Source organism: Nicotiana tabacum, chromosome 19 (assembly GCF_000715075.1).
Source record: "Nicotiana tabacum cultivar K326 chromosome 19, ASM71507v2, whole genome shotgun sequence".
Lineage (NCBI taxonomy): Eukaryota > Viridiplantae > Streptophyta > Magnoliopsida > Solanales > Solanaceae > Nicotiana > Nicotiana tabacum.
Window position 1 is genome coordinate 27,683,082 of NC_134098.1, and position 19,567 is coordinate 27,702,648.

Below are 19,567 nucleotides of genomic sequence, written 5' to 3' on the forward strand. Positions count from 1 at the left end.
TACTGGGTACGTGTTGATTTACGTACTCATGCTAAACTTGCTGCACATTTTTGTGCAGGTTCACGTATGTTTAGCGGCCTTATGGGCGCAGAGGCGCGATTATGGCGGGGACTTAGGTGAGCTGCATTCTATACGACGTTCCGCAACCAACAGAGTCTCCTTCGGAGTACTTACATTTTTCATGTCCAATTGTATTCCGGACAGCTGTTATATTTTATTTTACATTCTTAGTAAATGCTCATGCACATGTGACATCAGGTTTTGGGATGATTATGGGTTGCACTGTATTGGAAATTCTTTTAAAGATATTATTACGTATTTTGTAAACTCCATCTTCTGTTATTTAATTGAGGGGAATAACTGTGAATTCAAAATATTAAAATGAGAATTTACTAATTATTGGTGTTGGCTTGCCTGACAGTAGTTTCCAACGCCATCACGACCTTTCAAGGATTTTGGGTCATGAATGGTTAGACTTAATTGCCTTTTTGGGGCATGTTGTATCGGCAGAAGGCATAAAAGTGGACCCTAAGAAGATTGAGACAGTTCAGAACTGGCCTAGACCCACTTCAACGACAAAGATCCGGAGTTTCCTGGATCTGGCGGGTTATTATTGCCAATTCGTGGAGGTGTTTTCATCTATAGCAACCCGATTGACCAGACTGACCTAGAAAAAAATACCCCATTCAGATGGTCAGACGAGTGTGAGTTGAGCTTTCAGAAGCTCAAGACTACTTTGACTACGGTGCCAGTGCTGGTATTGCCCACAGGTTCAGGATCTTATACGGTGTATTGTGATGCATCTCGTATTGGGCTTGGTGTAGTATTAATGCAAGATGGCAGGGTGATTGGATATGCGTCGCGGTAGTTGAAAGTTCATGAGAAGAATTACCCTGTTCATGATTAAGAATTGGTAGCCATTGTTCATGCGCTGAAGATTTGGAGGCATTACCTTTACGGTGCCTCGTGTGAGGTATTCACTGTATACAGTATCTGTTCAAATAAAAATATCTCAATTTGAGGCAGAGAAGATGGTTGGAGATGTTGAAATACTATGATATCACCATTTTGTATCACCCCGGAAAGGCCAATGTGGTGGCTGATGCTTTGAGTAGAAAGGTTGTGAGTATGGGCAGTCTTGATATTCCGGTTGGTGAAAGGTCGTTAGCTGCAGATGTTTAGATTTTGGCCAATCAATTTGTGAGGTTAGATGTTTCAGAGCCCAGTCGGGTTCTAGCTTGCACAGTTGCTCGGTCTTCCTTGTATGAGCGCATCAGAGAGCGACAGTATGATGATCCGCATTTGCTTGTCCTTAAGGACACGGTGCGGCACGGTGGTGCCAAGCATGTTGCTGTGGGGGATGATAGAGTTTTACGGATGCAGGGTCGTATTTGTGTGCCTAATATAGATGGGCTTCGTGAATTAATTCTTGAAGGGGCCTACAATTCCGGGTATTCTATTCATCCGGGTATCGCCAAAATATATCAAGATTTATGGCAACATTATTGGTGGAGGAGAATGAAGAAGGATATAGTTGCATATGTAGATCGGTGTCTAAATTGTCAGCAAGTCAAGTACGAGCATCAGAGACCTAGTGAGTTGCTTCAGAAGTTAGAAATTCCTGAGTAGAAGTGGGAGTGTATCACTATGGATTATGTTGTTGGGCTTCCTCGGACTCGGAGAAAGTTCGACGTAGTATGGGCCATTGTGGACAGGTTGACCAAGTCATCATATTTCATTCCAGTAGCAATTACCTATTCTTCAGAGCGGTTAGCGGAGATATACATCTGTGAGATTGTCCGCCTTCACGGTGTGCCCGTGTCTATCATTTCTGATCGAGGTACGCAGTTCACCTCACACTTCTGGAGGGCTGTACAACGTGAGTTAGGCACGCAGGTTGAGTTGAATACAACATTTCATCCTCAGACGGACGGACAATCCGAGTGCACTATTCAAATATTAGAGGATATGCTTCACGCTTGTGTTATGGATTTCGGAGGTTCTTGGGATCGATTCTTGCTGCTTGCGAAGTTTGCCTATAATAACTACTACCAGTCGAGCATTCAGATGGATCCATATAAAGCATTATATGGGAGGCGATGTCGTTCTCCAGTTGGCTGGTTTGAACCGGGAGAGGCTCGGTTGTTGGGTACCGATTTTGTACAGGATGCCTTGGATAAGGTCAAGATTATTCAGGATCGACTTCACACAGCTCAGTCTAGGCAAGAGAGTTATGCCGATCGTAAAGTTCGTGATATTGCATTCATGGTTGGTGAAAGAGTATTGCTCCGGGTTTCACCTATGAAGGGTGTAATGAGGTTTAGAAAGAAGGGCAAGTTGAGCCCTAGGTATATCGGACCCTTTGAAATTTTTGAAAGGGTGGGTGAAGTAGCTTACAAGCTTGCACTACCACCTAGTTTATCAGCAGTTCATCCGGTGTTCCATGTGTCTATGCTCCGAAAATATCATGGTGATCCGTCCCATATGTTAGATTTCAGCTCAGTCCAATTGGAAAAGGATTTGACATATGAGGAGGAGCCGGTAGCTATTCTAGCCCTACAGGTCCGACAGTTGAGGTCTAAGAGTTATCCATCAGTTCGAGTACAATGGAGAGATCAGCCGGTTGAAGCATCTACCTGGGAGTCCGAGTTAGACAAGTAGAGTAGATATCCACACCTTTTCACCAGCCTAGGTACTTTTCTAATTCAGTTCGAAGACAAACGTTTGTTTTAGAGGTGGAGAATTTGACGACCCGATAAGTCATCTTTAAATTTAACATTCAATTCTGTACTTTGAAACCTCAAATTGCACCATTCAGCATTCCTCGACTTACGTGCGCAGTTCGTATATTTTTTCGGAAAACTTTTATGTGAAAAATTAATAAAAATGTGAAATGGTGCTTCAAAGTCATTTGAGTTGATTTCGGTTAATATTTTGAGCAAACGGACCCTGATCAGTGTTCTGATAGTCCTGGTGGGTTCGTATCGTGATTTAGGACTTGGGCGTATGCCTGAAATCGAATGCAGAAATCCCTAGCTCGAATTATCGCCATTTGACGGAAACTAGAAATTTAAAGGTTAAAAGAATTCCTAAATTGGTCATAATTATATTTTTGTTGATATCGGGTCCCGATTTGGATTCCAAGAGTTCAATCAGCTTTGTAAAAATATTTATGACTTGTGTACAAAATTTGAAGTTATTCCGAGGTGCGTAGGCATGTTTTCCGTTAGTTTTTGAAAAAAATTAAAAGGTTTGATTTTATAAAGCTTGAATTTATAAGTTTGACCGATAGTTGACTTTGTTGATATCGGGTTCGGATTATGGTTTCGGAAATTTCAGTAGCTTCGTTATGTCATTTGGGACTTGTACACAAAATTTGAGTTCATTCCGAATTGAGTTGACATATTTCGGCGCGAGTTATAGAATTAAAAATTTCATAGACTCATAAGTCCGAATCGACACGCGATTTATAGTTTCGCCATTGTTATGTGTGATTTGAGACTTGAGTAGGTCCGTAATATATTTTGAGACTTGTTGGTATGTTCGGACGGGATCCCGAGGGGCTCGGGTGAGTTTCGGAGTGGTTTCGGACCATTTCTGGGCTATTTCGGACCTAACATTGTTTGAAAATATGTGTATGAGGGTGAGGCTTTGACGCCCTTTCCCTTATCTTCAGTCTTGGGGGTTGTTGGTCTCATGCTGTCAATACAAAATATATCTATTAGTTAATAGTATTTTTAACCTACTTAACTGGTCTACTAAGTTATTATCTTTTCCTTTAATATGTTCAAATATTAAGTTATAGATAGATATAGTATCAACGAAGTTCAACCATCTTCTTCTACTGCTATTCTTTTCATTTATCTTTTGGTGGAACTTTACTATAGCTTCAAAGTCAGTTCTAATTAATATTTCTGATTTGTTTAATATATAGAGTCTGAAACTGTTCAGTCCATAGATTACAGCTAATATTTCCGTATCTATACTGCTCATATTTCTTTTTTCTTTATATTTACCGCTTTGGTAAGAACATCTTTTTTCTCCACTTTTATCACTGTATTTATTAGGTTTTGCTTTTAGTACTGCTCCCCGTCCTTCAAAAATTCTATCTGTTTCTATAATTAAATAGTCTGTTTCTAAGGGCATATTTAAGTCAGGAATATTTTTTATTTGGTCTTTAATTTGATATCTTCTTTATTAAAATATTTTTGTCCCGTAGAGCATGTCTTAGCATAAAAGGGTCCTGCTATTTTGCCTAAATCTTTTATGAAATTTCTTGCGTAATTTACTATTCCTAGAAACCTTAGTAATTCTTTAGTATTGTCTAATTTGTCTGGCATTTCTTAGGCCTTTTTAGCTATATGGGTTTGTAATTTAATTTTTCCATCCCCTAAAACTACTCCTAAGAAATTTATATAATTTTTACATAATTCCATCTTCCCTTTACTAATTATTATTCCATTATCTACGAATAATCTGAAAATTGTTTGTAGATGTCCTAATGTTCTTTTATATCTTTACTAAATACTAATATGCCGTCTACATATACTAGAATAAATCTTTTATATTCTCCAAATATACTGTCCATGTTTCTTTAAAAAATAGGTGGAGCTATTTTTAGTCCAAATGGCATTACTAACCACTCGAAATGTCCTTCAGAGCAAGTGAATGTTGTCCATTCTATACTTTCTTCATGCATTTTTACTTACCAATATCCTGATTTACAATCGAATTTGCTAAATATCTTCTTTCCTTGTATTCTATTTATTAACTCTGTTTTATCAGGTAGCTTATATCCATCTGTTTTAGTATTATCATTAAGCCTTTTATAATTTATTACCATTCTTGCCTTTCCTCTTATTATTTCACTGTGATTCCTCACCATGAAGGCAGCCGATCTATGTTTAGAGGTAGATCTATTACACATAAATTCATAAGCTCTTTAATTTGAATTTTAAAATCTTCTAAATTGTCACGACCCAAAATCCAATAAAGGTTGAGATTGTGCCTAAGACTGCCGTCAGGCAAGCCAACGGTAATTAATCACTTAATTACTCATTTTAGTATTTTGAAATCATAATTTTCATTAATTAAATAGTATGAAATAGAATTTACAAGGTAAAGGGTAATATTTACACGAACTACAATAATGAACAACTCGTAGGAACCCCCAAAACCCGGTGTCATAAGTGCATGAACATCAACTAGGAAATATAATAAAATTCAATATCTGTCTGGAATACAAATTAGATAGGAGAATATAAATAACTCTGAGAGACTCTACATGTTGCGGATCGTAACATGAAATGCAGCTCACGGTAAAGTCCCCGCAATGTCGCGCCTCTGCTCCCAAAAGATCACCAGACATATATGTACCTGCACAAAAAGTGAAGCAAGTGTAGTATGAGTACGTAAATCAACCCGTACCTAGTAAGTATCTAGCCTAACCCCAGAGAAGTAGTGATGAGGGGTCGACATCAACATCTACTAGTAGTCCAATACGACAGATACAGTGGAAGTAAACAGGTGTGAGTCAGAGTAAATAAGTGAAATAACAAGTATAATATATGGCACAATCCTCCTCTCAGCAATAACTCAAACTCCCAGCTAGTAGTTACCTCCTCAATCGGAGTATATATATTTTGGACCTTACCAGATAGGTCATCACAGTTCAATCAGGAAAAGCTCACAGATATGCTGGCTTCTTGCCAATTATTACGCACGATTTCATAAGAGTATTTTATAGAAATGCCGAGGCGTACGGCCCGATCCATCATAACATTTCCGAACCATAGATACATCTATTTTATTGCCGAGGTGAATGGCCCTCTCCCATGAGAGTGTGGTAGATAATCCTGCCGAGGCATATGGCCCGATCCATCATAATGTGCGCATTGCCGAGGGTCGAACGCCACAAACCATAGATGTATCTATCCTGCCGAGGAGAACGGCTTGATCCCATTAGAATAAGAAGCTTTGACGGGTCCTTGACCCCACTCACGAATGGACGTGTGAGTTATAAATTTTAAGAAAAACCTTTCGATGAGAACGCATAACGCGGGAGAAATTCTTAAGAAGAGTACAATTATTTCGCGGCTAATCATGAAGCCGGTCGAATCTCTACAATAGCAAGTCTATCACTCTACACAAGTCTAGTCTCAAGTCGCAATGTAAAATAAAGGAATTTAATAGGCAATGGACAACTCAAATAGTACAGTTATAGCATGGCGGGAACCAAGTCTACCTGGACATAACATGAATCAAGCTACGCATGGACTATTGTCACCCTGTACGTACGTAGCCCCCGCAACAAGTAGCACATAACAAATACATCACCTAGGGGTAGTTTCCCCTTCACAGAGTTAGACATGAGACTTATCTCGCTCCGAAGTTCCAAAACCGGCTCCAACGCCTCTCAAACACCTCAAATCAATGCCCGTCTCGTCAAAACTAGCCAAACAAATGTGCAAATTCATAAATATATACTCTATTACCCATAGTTAATCAATTAAGAACAATCCCCAACTCCGCTCGAAAAGTCGATAAAATCAACCTTTGGGCCCACGTGCCCGGATTTCGAAAAGTTTCAAAGATAAACTTTACCCATAACACCACGTACTAAAATATATAACTTATTCCAAATTCCATGTCCAATTTCGTGGTCAAAATCCAAAAATACCAAATTCTAGGTTTTTTACAAAAATTCCAAATTTCAACTAATTTCCATGTTTAAATCCATATACAAACCATGTATTTAACTTGTAATAGGTGGGAATCACTTACCTTGTGTTGCTTGATGACAATCTCCCCTTGAAGCTCTCCAAAATCGCCCCAACCAAGTGAAAATGAAAGAAATTGGGCCAAATCCCGTTCTTAAAAGAACACACTGCCCAGTGACCTCTCGCACCTGCGGCCACTTGACCATTTTTGCTGTCACGGCCCAAAATTCACTATAGGTCGTGATGGCACCCAACATCGTTGTCAGGCAAGCCAATAGTGATTGATTGATTTAATTACTCATTTTATTATTTTGAAATCGTAATTTTCATTACTTAAATAGTATAAAATAGAATATACAGGGGAAAAATATTAATAACCACGTGATCTGCAACGACTAACAACAGTAGGAACCCCCAAAACTCGGTGTCACAAGTGCATGGGCATCAACTAGGAGATATAATAAAATACAACATCTGTCTAGAATACAAAATTAGACAGAAAAAATATAAATAACTCTGATGGAGAATCTGTAGGCTACAGAGCGTAACATGGAAAGCAGGTTACGGTAAGTCCCTGCAATAGCCGCGCCGTTGCGCCCAAAAGACCATCAGACATATAAGTACCTGCACAAAAAGTGCAACAAGTGTAGCATGAGTACGTAAATCAATGTGTACCCAGTAAGTATCTAGCCTAACCCCAGAGAAGTAGTGATGAGGGTTCGACATCGACACTTACTAGAGGTCCAATAAGACAGATACAGTAGGAGTAAACATATGTGAATCAAAGTAAGTAAACGAAAATAACAGGTGTAAATACGTGGTACAGCTCTCTTCTCAAAGATATCTCAAGCTCTCAGCTAGTAGTTACCTCCTAAATCGGAGTATATATAATGTGGACCTTACCAAAAAGTCGTCATAGCTCAATCAGGGGAAGCTCACAGATATGCTGGCTTCTTGCCCATTATTACGCATGATTTCATGATAGTATTTCAAAGAAATGCGGAGACGTACGGCCCGATCCATCATAACATTACCAAACCATATATACATTTATTTTATTGTCGAGGCGAACGACCCGCTCCCATGAGAGTCTGGTACATAAATCATGCCGTGGCATACGACCCGATCTCATTAGTGTGCGCACTGCCGAGTGTCAAACAGCACGAACCATAGATGTATCTATCCCGCCGAGGCGAATGACCCAATCCCATTAGAATAAGAAGCTTTGACGGGTCCTCGACCCCACTCACGAATAGTCGTGTGAGTTATAGATTTTAAGGGAACTTTTCGATGAGAATGCATATCGCGGGAGAATTTTATAAGGAGAGTACAATTAATCTGCGGCATATCATGAAGCCCATCAAATATCTACAATAGCAAGTCCATTACTCCATGCAAGTCTAGTCTCAATTCGTAATGTAAAATAAAGGAATTGAATATACAGGAAACAACATAAGTAGTACAGTTATAGCATGGTGTGAGCCTAAGTCTATCCGGACATAACATGAATCTAGATACGCACGGACCCTCATCACCTTGTGCGTACGTAGGCCCCGCAATAAGTAACACATAACAAATACATCACCTAGGGGTACTTTCCCCTTCATAGAGTTAGACAAGAGACTTACCTCGCTCCGGAGTTCCATAACTAGCTACAAAGCTTCTCTAACACCTCAAACTGATGCTCGTCGATCCAAAACTATTCAAATAAATGTGCAATCCAATCAAAATATATTCTAATACCCATAATTAATCATTTTAAATAATTCCCAACTCTGCTCGAAAAGTTGATAAAATCAACCCTCGGGCCCACGTGCCTGGATTCCTAAAATTCTTGAAGATAAATCTTACCTATAATACCACGAACTCAATTATATAATTTATTCCAATTTCCATGTCCAATTTCGTGGTAAAAATCCAAGAATACCAATTTCTAGGTTTCTTTCAAACTCTCACAATTTCTACCAATTTTCATGCTTGAATCCATATAAAATCATGTATTTAACTCACAATGTGAAGAAATCACATACCCCCATTATAGTTGATGAAGATGGCACTCCAAAAGTGCTCCAAAATCGGCTCCTATGGACGAAATGAGATGAAAATGGACCAAAATCCCGTTTTATAAAAACATCTTTGCCCATACGCCCTTCCGCTTCTGCGGCGTCGCTTCTGCGAAATCGTGCCCAACAACCCTATCCGCTTCTGTGCTCCAAGCACCGCATCTGCGCTCACGCAGGTGCGGAAATTGCTTCGCACCTGCGGCCCTTGACCTGATCACCTCCAGTCGCTTCTGTGATGCCTCACCCGCAGGTGCGGTTCCGCTTCTTCGGACACTAGACCGCATCTGCGGTCTCAGCCTTCCCCAGCCAAAAGCCGCTTTTGCGCTGGCTTTGCCGCTTCTGTGGAGTCGCATCTGCAGCCCTGTTTCCGCAGATGCAATTACACCAGCAACTGGCCAAAACTAGCATTCCTCAACTTCAAATTTGATCCGATTCAAATTTGGAACTCACCCGAGGCCCCAGGGACCCCGTCCAATCATACCACCTAGTCCCAATACATGACACGAACCTGTTCGAGGCCTCAAATCACATCAAGTAACAACAAAACTACGAATCAACGACCAAAATCCTTCTCAAACTTTTCAAACTTCCAAACTTCGACGAACGCGTCTGAATCATACCAAAACATTCCAGAATGACGCCAAACTTTACGCATAAGTCATAAATCACGATACGAACTTATTCCAATGCTCGAAATCCCAAACGGACATCGATATCATAAAAATCCATTTCAATCCAAACTTATGAAAATTCTTAAACTTCCAAAAATACCAACCTTCCATAATAGGCGCCGAAATGCTTCCGGGTGATCCGATACTCAACCCGAACATCCAAGTCTGAAATCATTATACGAACCTATTGGAACCTTCAAATCCCGATTCTGAGGTCGTTTACTCAAGAGTCAAACCTTAGTCAACTCTTCCAACTTTAAGCTTCCGAATTTAGAACTTTCCATCCGAATCAACTCTGAACTTCCCGAAATTAAATTCCGACCACACGTACAACTCATAGTACCTGAAGTGAAGCTACTCAAGGCCTCAAACCGCTGAATGACGTGCTAGAGCTCAAAACGACCGGTCGGGACGTTACATTCTCTCCCACTTAAACATGCGTTCGTCCTCGAACGGGCTAAGGACTGCTCTGAAGTTATTCAAAATCACTGTTTAACACCTCGTGCACCTACCCGTGCCACTACAACCCAGCTGAGCATATTAGCTCGATCCAAACTGAAGGTCCCCCCTTTTATTTAGTCAATAAGCCTTATAACCAAACTCCAACTTCTGAATTTCTTTACAAGACCTGATCCTAACACACGAACAACGTGCCAATCACCACACACTGTACCAAAACATGATTCTGCATTTATGTTGAAATCACACCATGCACCACATAAGTCAGTTGCCCATAATAACATCCTCCGACCACGACAGCTGAAATTTCACGAATCTGTTGCCCGCAATACATCTCAGGACACATATAAGTCCTGTTTTAAATTCTCGGACGATAAAAAAAGACATGTAGAAACTCATAACTACCTGCCGAATCAATAATTTATGGAGTCTCCCCTCCTGACAAGAACCATTACCTCATTATGAACTGAATAACGATATTTTCTCTTTAATGTACCTTAAATAAATCTGATTGCACAAATTTCAGGTCCAGTAATCTCGTCTCACCCAGTATAAGTTACACAGGCAATAAGCCACCTCAAACCCTAACCAAGATCTAGTACGATGCCAATAATGTGCCAACAGGCTACAAACTCGAATGCGATATATAAGGAAAAGCGAACTCTGGAATGGAACTTCCCAGCCCGCGTAACTAGTAGAACGGTCGAACATACGCTATGAACTCCCCTCAGTGAATGAGAAACAAAATACACAAAAACAAGTATATGAAACCGTACTAAACATCTCACTGTTGCGGCGTGCAAACCGATCCAACAACATATACCTGTGGCGGTGTGCCACCTGATCCACATATATAATCATAATGCTTGCCCTTACGAAAACACCTGAATATCGACCACACGCACGTTGAGTGCATAATACAACTTCCTGGGGAGACGGATAGTGCCATACGCTACAAAACCAAGCACAACTAAGGTGCGATAAATGACCTGCATCTCGAGGGCCATCCTGCTCATATAATACCACCAGCTACACGGGACCACAACACACGTGCGAATAATCAAGCTGTATCAATCCGGCATAACCCTCACAGTTCACAACCAAAGCAATAGAGCGCCTTCCAGTAATCAACCCTCACATTAACGATAGTACCAAAAATCTTCGTACTTAGTTTCGATCTTTAACCATCAAGTGACTAGCATGTCACACTCGTACAATTTCCTCGTGGGGTACGCTCCCACGACCTTCTGCTCAGGTAGCCAAGTCCGCACATCCATACAACCAACTGTACTAATTCTGCAAAGCAAATCACAATCGGCAAATCAATACACAATGCCTCTTCCACAGAACACCATTCTCAGGCACCGCACTTAAATCCTTGAAATCACTGGACCGTTGTTGAGAGTCAACCACTCTGACCTGATACCGAACATAACCAAACTCCAACGCTCTGCTAGCACATAAATACCCTCTCAAAGAAGCAACCGGTTGGATTCGTTTCCTTGCACCTTACATCCACAAGAAGCATAAACTCTGAGTTTTCCCAAAACCTTCACCTGAATCGATAAGACGAAGTTCAGTACACATTCATTAAGTTCCTTGATCGAATTACTCCTGAAGTTTTCTTTTCTTTATCATAATAATTCGCCAATGCACCGATAGCCAGAAACCGCACAAGCAGACAACCACGCGATCCAATCAAAGACGGTGGGGCTCCCCCACTTAGCTTTAAGCTACCATCACATAATGTAGGGCCCGAAATGATTCCTCTTTCTCAATTACCGCGATCTCGCACCGTTAACCCACCAAATTCCTTGTAATTTCTTATTAAACTTTTCATGAACATCCCGAATTATCAGCCATAATCACATACTCGACCTTCCGCTTCGTAGTACGTAGAACTCTTCGGAGAAACTTCATCAAATCACACAACCGCTGACCTGCCCACAGAGGATAGCCCACCTGTGGTATTCCATATCGACATCTTCCAACGACGTTGCACTGGGTGAAACTACCACGCATTTAGTAACCCTCCTGAGCCCATGCTCGTCCACCAGTTGTACAAGTCCGTTCATTCCCATTGACATCAACTGAGAGTTCAACAATATCATCCAAACTCAAGTCATATCGCATCTGAAACAAAAATCAAATCTTTACACCCCTCTTCATTTCAAGCAAACTCCCTTTTTGCCATATTCAATCTTTCTCCGTACAGTAACCATCATTCCAAATAAAATGCGTAGACCAAATCACCTTCCATCACGATTCCCAAACCATTCTACACTTTCTCAAGGTACGTGGCTATCCTACCACAGAATCCATAGGCTACTCTGCCTCTCCCACTTCGGTCAAACCATCTCCTTTAAGCAACTTCTCGACTTTCGCTTCTCATACTTGACCTGCTAGTAATTCAACCACCGTAAGGCACCTCCCACATGTCCTTCCTCATTCTTCGTTACCTAAATGTTGCATCAAATCAAAATCCATCTCTATAGCACCTGAGCTAATAAATTGCTACCAACTCTAAGCCTCCTGGAATATCATCTTCCTCGAGCCATCATATTAGAAATACCAATTCGATTCTAAACTGTTGCACACCGCTATCTCTGGCAACCGCCCCTTAGGCACCATTTCAAAACACCCTGGCCGAAGGCAAAATCAAGAAGACCATACCACCGGTGAACCTTAATGCGTTCAACAAGGATGACGACACCGCATCATAATGAAAATTTCACCACGCTCGAAAATACCGAGTCTCGTTACTCCATCAACCAAAACCTAAACATCAGAAAATACCGATTTCCTTTCCTTTGTTGGAATTAAATGCTAAACCCCTAAATCATGCACCAAAAAATCCTCCTTTCAAGCCATTTATTGCCTCAACACATAAATGAGCACCTTACCATTACACCAACATTGTGTGATAACAACGCATTGACATCGTAGCAATCCGTGCATAGTTTTGAAACCATAGAAAATATAAATACAGAGCTAGAACAAAAGAACATCTTTCCGCAATGCGACGATAATAGCCTGCCCGAACACACAGGGAAAACATCCTACATAACGTTTGCAGTACCACTACAAGTCCTCGATGCCCAATTGATAACAAGCGCTTCGCATCGCATAAGATTGAGTAGGAAGGAAAATAAAGGCACAAGCCTCAATGGAATCAAAACGCACGATGAGGAAATCAAGAAGGGAAGTGCTCCTAACAGTCATATAGCCTCTCGAAGATAAGTACAGACGTCTCTGTACCGATCTGAAAGACTCTACTAGACTTGCTCATGACTAGTGAGACCTAAGTGAACCTAATGCTCTGATACCAAGTTGTCACGACCCAAAATCCTTTATAGGTCATGATGGCGCCTAACATCGCCATCAGGCAAGCCAACAGTGATTGATTGATTTAATTACTCATTTTATTATTTTATAAATCGTAATTTCCATTACTTAAATAGTATAAAATGGAATATACAGGGGGAAAATGTTAATAACTACGTGATATGAAACGACTAACAACAGTAGGAACCCCCAAAACCCGGTGTCACAAGTGCATGGGCATTAACTAGGAGATATAATAAAATACAACATCTGTCTAGAGTACAAAATTAGACAAAAAAAAATATAAATAACTCTTATGGAGACTCTGTAGGTTGCGGAGCATAACATGGAAAGCAGCTCACGGTAATTCCCCGTAATAGTCGCGTCGTTGCGCCCAAAAGACCATCAGACATATAAGTACCTGCATAAAAAGTGCAGCAAGTGTAGCATGAGTACGTAAATCAACACGTACCCAGTAAGTATCTAACCTAACCCCAGAGAAGTAGTGACGAGGGGTCGACATCGACACTTACTAGAGGTCCAATAAGACAGATACAGTAGGAGTAAACATATGTGAATCAGAGTAACTAAATGAAAATAACAGGTGTAAATACGTGGTACAGCTCTCTTCTCAAAGATATCTCAAGCTCTCAGCTAGTAGGTACCTCCTCAATCGGAGTATATATAATGTGGAGCTTACCAGATAGGTTGTCATAGCTCAATCAGGGGAAGCTCACAGATATGTTGGCTTCTTGCCCATTATTACACATGATTTCATGATAATATTTCACAGAAATGTCGAGGCGTACGGCCCGATCCATCATAACATTACCAAACCATAGATACATCTATTTTATTGCTGAGGCGAATGGCCCGCTCCCATGAGAGTCTGGTACATAAATCTTGTCATGGCGTACGGCCCTATCCCATTAGTGCGCGCACTGCCGAGGGTCGAACGGCACAAACCATAGATGTATCTATCCTACCAAGGCGAACGGCCCGATCCCATTAGAATAAGAAGCTTTGACGGGTCCTCGACCCCACTCACGAATAGTCGTGTGCGTTATAGATTTTAAGGGAACTTTTCGATGAGAACACATAACACGGGAGAATTTCGTAAGGAGAGTACAATTATATAGCGGCCGTCACAACCCAAAATTCATAAAGGGTCGTGATGGCGCCGGACACCACTGTCAGGCAAGCCAACAATAAATACTTAATTGGGTTATCATTTTAATATTTCTGAAATCATATTTTCCTTCAATTAAATAGCTAAAGGTGGAATTTACAGAATAAATAATAATATTTTTAACAAATTTAATACAAAACAGCCCATAATCATGCCAGAACCCGGTGTCACAAGTGCATGAGTATTAATTAGGAATATAAAATAAAAATACAAAAGCTGTTTGGAATACAAATTGGACAAGAAAAAATGTAAGTACTCTGAAGGAGACTCTGCCGACTGCGGATCGTAGAATAGAATGCAGCTCACCTAAGTCCCCGCCATAACTGCGCCTCTGCGCCCACAAGGCCACTAAACACATATGTATATGCGCAAACATGTGCAGCAAATATAGTATGAATACGTAAATCAACGCGTTCCCAGTAAGTATCCCGCCTAACCCCGAAGAAGTAGTGACGAGGAGTCGACTTCGACACTTACTATGGGCTATAAATAGGATATCAATGACATAATTAGGCATGGATTACGTAGAACGGCTGCAAGCAATGTCATGAAATAAGCAAACAATTCTTTTGTTCATAAGAAATTTCCAAATTTATTTCCCATTATTTAACAATTTATCTCAGGTCGAGGGGGCAAAATCATTTATTGTAAATTCCAAAGCAATCAAGTTCAATCATGCGCAAATTATGCTGAGGTCGTACGGCCCGCTCCAACATAAATATTTAAATTGTGCACTGCCGAGGGTCGAACGGCGCGAACCATAGATGCATCTATTTAATCTGCAGAGGCGTTCGGCCCGCTCCACAAAAGATAAACACATTCAACAGTCAATCAATAATTCTTTAAGGAGCAATTATCCAAGGAAATGTCAATTCTCATTTAACGGTCAAGGAAAATGAAGTTTAACCTTTTAAAAATTTATTTACCTAGTTCAATATGATTTAAGTAATTTAAATTAACAATAAGGTTGCAAATATCGCAAGTATAGCATGATCTGGGTCCTAGACTACCCGAACAAAAATATATTTGTAGCTACGCACGGACTCCCGTCACCTCGTGCGTACGTAGCCCCCACAAATAGAAGCACATATTGAATTATTTCACCTATGGGGGTAATTCCCTCTTACAAGGTTAGAAAGGAGACTTACCTCGCTCCGAAGTTCTATAGCCAGCTCCCAAGCCTTTCCAACAACTCAAACCGATGTCAAACGCTCCAAAACTAGTCAATAAATGTGTAAACCCATAAAAATATACTCTAATACTCATAACAATTCGATTTAAACAAATTCCCAACTCCGCTCGAAAAGTTGATAAAAATCACCCTTGGGCCCACGTGCCCGGATTCCGAAAATTTCCGAAGATAAACTTTAGTCATGACACCACGAACTCAAATATATAATTTATTCCAAATTCCATGTCCGATTTCGTGGTCAAAATCCAAAAATATCAATTTCTAGGTTTTCTTGAAAATTCCAAATTTCCACAAATTTTCAATTCTAAATCCATATATAATCCAAATTGAACTTGCAATAGGTGGGAATCACTTACCTTGACATAGATGATGAAGATGGAGCTCCAAAATCGCTCCAAGACCTGCTCCCATGGAGGAAATGAAGTGAAAATGGCCAAAATCCCGTTTTAAAAATAACTCACTGCCCAGAAATCTCTCTTCGCGTTCGCGGCCCTTTGATCGCGTTTGCAAAGGCCAGCTGACCTGTCCCTTCGCGTTCGCGTACCTCTCTATGTGTTTGCGTAGGCCAAATGTCCTTAGGCCCAGCTCCATCCTTTCCTCTTCGCGTTCGCGTCGCCTTGGCCGTATTCGCAAAGACTTGTCCAGCTCTTGCCTCGCGTTCGCGTCCACTGGCTCGCGTTTGTGAAGGCCAAACCCAGAAGCCCCATAAATTCCTCTTCACGAACGCAGGACACCCTTTGCGTTCGTAATGAAGGAAAACAGATACCAACAACAGCAGTCCAAAACAGCCCGAAATAATCAGAAACACACCCGAGGCCCCCGGAACCCCGTCCAATCACACAAACCAGTCCCACAACATAACATGGACCTGCTCGAGGCCTCAAATCACATCAAACAACATCGAAATCATGAATCGCACCTCAATCCAAGTTTAATGAACCTTAGAACTTCAAACTTCTACATTCTATGTCGAAACCCATCAAATGATGTCCGATTGACCTCAAATTTTGCATACAAGTCACATTCGACATTACGGACCTACTCCAACTTTCGGAATCGGAATCCGACCCCGATATCAAAAAATCCACTCCCGGTCAAACTTCTCAAAAGCCTTCAAATTTCTAACTTTCGCAAAATGACCCCAAAATGACCTACGGACCTCCAAATCCACATCCGGACGCGCTCCCAACACCAGAATTACTATACGGAGCTATTCCCAGACTCGGAATCCCAAACGGACATCGATAACATTGAAATACACTTCAACCCAAATTTATGAAATTCTTTCAAAATACCAACCTTCCACAATAGGCGCCGAAACGCTCCCGGGCCATCCAAAACCCGATCCGAACATACGCCCAAGTCCAAAATCATCATAGGAACCTGTTGGAACTTTCAAATCCCGATTCCGAGGTCGTTTACTCAAAATCATACTTTAGTCAATTTTTTCAACTTAAAGCTTCTGAATTTAGAATTTTCTTCCCAAACTAACTCTAAACCTTCCGAAATTAAATTCCGACCGTACGTACAAGTCATAATACCTGTAGTGAAGCTGCTCAGGGTCTCAAACCACTGAATGATGCGCTAGAACTCAAAATGACCGGTCGGGTCGTTACAGCAGCTAATCATGAAGCCCGTCGAATCACTACTATGGCAAGTCCATTACTCTACACAAGTCTAATCTCAAGTCGCATCGTAAAATTAAAGGAATTTAATAGACAAGAAACTACTCAAGTAGTACAGTTGTAGCATGGTGTGAGCCTAATTCTACCCAGACATAACATGAATCTAGCTACGCATGGACTCTCGTCACCTTGTGCGTACGTAGCCCCTACAATAAGTAACACATAACAAATACATCACCTAGGGGTACTTTCCCCCTCATAGAGTTAGACATGAGACTTACCTCGCTCCGGAGTTCCATAACTAGCTCCAAAGCTTCTCTAACACCTCAAACTGATGCCCGTCGATCCAAAACTATTCAAACAAATATGCAATCCAATCAAAATATATTCTAATACCCATAATTAATCATTTTAAACAATTCCCAACTCCTCTCGAAAAGTCGATAAAATCAACCCTCGGGCCCACGTGCCTGGATTCCAAAATTTCTTGAAGATAAATCTTACCTATAACACCACGAACTCAATTATATAATTTATTCCAAATTCCATGTCCAATTTCGTGATAAAAATCCAAGAATACCAATTTCTAGGTTTCATTCAAACTCTCACAATTTCTACCAATTTTCATGCTTGAATCCATATAAAACCCATGTATTTAACTCACAATGTGAAGAAATCACTTACCCCATTATAGTTGTTGAAGATGATACTCCAAAAGTGCTCCAAAATCGGCTCCTATGGACGAAATGAGATGAAAATGGGCCAAAATCCCATTTTATAAATCGGCTCCAAGCACTGCATATGCGCTCATGCAGGTGCGAAAATTGCTTTGCACATGCGGCCCCTGACCTGATCACTTCCAGTCGCTTCTGTGATGCCTCACCCGCAGGAGTGGTTCCGCTTCTGCGGACACTAGACCGCATCTGTGGTCTCAGCCTTCCCCAACTTCTACGCTGGCTTGGCAGCTTCTGCGGAGTCGCATCTGCGACCCTGTTTCCGCAGGTGCGATTACACCAGCAACTGGCCAAAACCAGCATTCCTCAACTTCAAATTTGATCCGATTCAAATCTGAAACTCACCTGAGGCCCTCGGGACCCCGTCCAATCATACCACCCAGTCGCAATACTTGACACGAACCTGCTCGAGGACTCAAATCACATCAAGAAAAAACAAAACTACGAATCGACGACCAAAATCCTTCTCAGACTTTCGAACTTCGACGAACGCGTCCGAACCATACCAAAACATTCTGGAATGACGCCAAACTTTGCGCACAATTCATAAATCACGATACGAACCTATTCCAAAGCTCGGAACCCCGAACGGACATCGATAACATCAAAATCCACTTCAAACCAAACTTAGGGAAATTCTTAAACTTCCAAATATGCCAACCTTCCATAATAGGCGCCGAAATGCTCCCGGGTGATCCGATACTCAACCCGAACATACGCCTAAGTCTGAAATATTATATAACCTATTGGAACCTTCAAATCTCGATTCCGAGGTTGTTTACTCAAGAGTCAAACCTTAGTCAACTCTTCCAACTTCAATCTTCCAAATTTAGAATTTTCCATCTGAATCAACTCCGAACCTCCCGAAATTCAATTCCGACCACACGTACAAGTCATAATACCTGAAGTGAAGCTACTCAAGGCCTCAAACCGTTGAACGATGTGCTAGAGCTCAAAATGATCGGTCGGGTCATTACATCTGCGGTTCTGCAAGTGCGGCCAAAATATCGCTTTTGCGGTCACCCTTCAGCCCATCTGCCTTTGCATCTGCGGATAAGACTATGCTTCTGCGGAGACGCACCTGCGACCAAGAATCCGCTTATGCGGCACAAACCTTGCACCTGCGCCTCCAGCCTGCCTCACTCTCTTCCGCTTCAACGACCACTGGGTCGCTTCTACGGTCACGCAGATGCGGGAAAATCTTCACACCTGCGGCCACTGCCAGTCCCTTCCCATTTCTCTTCTGCTAGCTCGACCTCGCTTCTACGACCAAGGCATCACAGGAGCAATCACACCAGTTGCTGCCCAGCTTCAGCATTTCTCAAGTCCAAAAATCAATTCGTTAACCATCCGAAATCTACCCGAGGAACTTGGGTCCTTAACCAAATATGCCAACACGTCCCAAAATGCAATACGAACTTAGTCGAAGCCTTAAACCACGTCAAACAACATCAAAATCATGAATCGCGCCTAGAATCAAACTTATAAATTTTCAAATTTCCAAATTCTATATCATGTGCCGAAACGTATCAAATCAATCCGGAATGACTTCAAAGTTCGCACACGAGTCACAAATGACATAACAAAGCTA